The 2,389-nt window shown below is 39.7% G+C and overlaps 1 pseudogene across 1 annotated transcript; it reads right to left on the bottom strand.

Moving 5' to 3' along the window:
- Positions 1–1,327: 1,327 nt before the first annotated feature.
- Positions 1,328–1,733, bottom strand: LOC145511342 (small ribosomal subunit protein eS25 pseudogene; annotated as a pseudogene). Its single transcript, XR_014057813.1, has one exon. The product of XR_014057813.1 is annotated as a small ribosomal subunit protein eS25 pseudogene (transcript).
- Between the last annotated feature and the right edge of the window lie 656 nt (positions 1,734–2,389).

Genomic DNA, 2,389 nt, shown 5'->3' with positions numbered 1-2,389 from the left:
CCTGCTCCAGGTGATCTTCCCAACCCAGGGATTAAACCCAGTCTCTTGAGTCTCCTGCATTGGCAAGTAGATTCTTTACCTCTGAGCCATCTGGGAATCCCTTAGTAGGGCACAGCAGGTTCCAAATTTTCTTGTTTGCGTATAGGAAAAAAATATGTATGTTTGAACAGACAGCTTCAATACATGTATTTTTATTTCTATTATATATAAGTATATAAGTTATGAATAAGTTAGCTTTACTTCTTATTAGGGCTTCCCTGGTGGCTCAGAGAGTAAAGCGTCTGCCTGAAATGTGGGAGACCCGGGTTTGATCCCTGGGTTGGGAAGATTCCCTGGAAAAGGAAATGGCAACCCACTCTAGTATTCTTGCCTGGAGAATCCCATGGACAGAGGAACCTGGTAGGCTACAGTCCACGGGGTCGCAAAGTGTCGGACACGACTTCACTTTCACTTTCACTTTTTATTAATGATACAAAGATTTCAATCTCACCAAAATAATGAATAATAATAATAATAATGTATTTTTAGTTAGAGGAATGTGATTGAACATACTTTCTTGTTTTTAAAATGCTGCTTCCATTTTGTAACATGGCATATATTGATTTTAAGTTTAAAGATTTCAATACTTGGTTTCAATGACCCTTACAACTAACCAAGATAGCTCCTAAAGATTTGTTAGTCCAATTAAAGGACTACAATGTTTTCTATGCTGGCTACATTATGACATTCGTTTTCAATTCTGCCTCTAATTTTGCAAAGATTTTTGAGCTAGTAAAATTTGACTAGTAAAATTTCATCTTTCTTGATCAACCAGTGGTTCCTGCAGCAAACTAACCAGAAGATGTTCTATTAATATCATCATTTTATATTTGAGGGCAAAAATTGATTTAAAAGTCCATGTGGCTCAGCAGTAAAGAATCCACCTGCAATGCAGGAAACCTGGGTTAGATCTCTGGGTTGGGAAGATCCTTTTCTGGAGAAGGAAATGGCAACTCGCTTTAGTATTCTTGCCTCGGAAATCCTATGGATAGAGCCTGGCAGGCATCCATGGGGTTGCAAAGAGTCGTACACAACCTAGTGACTAAACCACCACCACCACTAAACCTCTTTATATTTAAGATTATTAAACAGATTAAGAAATATTGTTTCTAAGCTTAAGTACATAGATAAGGGTTTTTTTTAATAAGTATCACACTTCATATGCAGTGACCAAAAAATCAAGTACTGATGGCATTGTCTCTAAATACGATTTTCAAAATATTTCCCCCAAAGCATGAGTTCTTTTGAAAATGGGAGTTATTTCTCAATCATTGTTAAATCTTCCCCCTTTTTATTTAATAAAGTTTTATTTTTCAAAATGTACATCTGGTGGGACCTGTTCATGCATCTCCACCCTTGCTGTTTCTGGTGTAAATTACTTAAGCTCTGTGCTTTGAAACTAGTTTAATAAACCCTTTACTAAGGAGTTCCTGAAGGGCTGCCCTAGCCAGGGAGCCACAGGTCTTCAGTCTCTCAGAGACGACAGCTGGAGTTATAAGCTTATAGCTGGGGACCTCTTTACAGAGTTTGCAATACGTTGCTTTGTCAAACAAGACTAGATTATTGAGCTTGTCCCGAACCCTGCCTTTGGACCACTTCTTCATTTTGGCCTTGCCCCCAGATTTGCTTACTGGATCTTTGTCTTTCTTGGCTGACTTTCCAGCATCTTTCTTCTTGTCGTCCTTGGGTGGCATAGTAAAGCTGGGATAGGATCTGCAACCAATGCCACCTCACTAAGATGCTGGACAAAAAGGCAAATTTCCCCCTTTTAATCAAAGGGTAGTCTGAACAGCTTTTGGTTTTTGTTTTTTAATATTGGGTGAGCAGTATGCTGCTGACAGACACGTTATCCCAGGAACATCAGTAAACACAGCACACTTGCTTTTCATAAAGGAAAAACACAAAACTCTTCTTTGCTCTTGAGTGTTCATGATTTGCCATCAGATGACCAGTGAACCACCATGTCACTGTCACACTATGAAACATTGGAGAGATTCTCATTCTAGTTTAATATAACCTATAGAGCCACTTAAGGAGATCAAACCAGTCAATCCCAAAGGAAATCAATTCTGAATATTCATTGGAAGGACTGATGCTGAAGCTGGAGCTCCAATACTTTGGGCACCTGATGCGAAGAGCCTACTCACTGGAAAAGACCCTGATGCTGGGAAACATTGAAGGCAGAAGGAGAAGAGGATGACAGAAGATGAGATGGCATCACCAATTCAATGGACATGAACTTGGGCAAACTTCAGGAGATGGTGATAGACAAAGAGGCCTAGCGTGCTGCAGTTCACAGGGTCACAAAGAGTTGGACATGACTTGGTGACTACACAACAATAGGGCTACC

The sequence above is a fragment of the Giraffa tippelskirchi genome, chromosome 6, assembly GCF_054371585.1.
Source record: "Giraffa tippelskirchi isolate mGirTip1 chromosome 6, T2T-mGirTip1v1.2.pri, whole genome shotgun sequence".
Lineage (NCBI taxonomy): Eukaryota > Metazoa > Chordata > Mammalia > Artiodactyla > Giraffidae > Giraffa > Giraffa tippelskirchi.
Note: the sequence above shows the minus strand (reverse complement) of the source record. Positions and strands in the feature narration are given on the sequence as shown.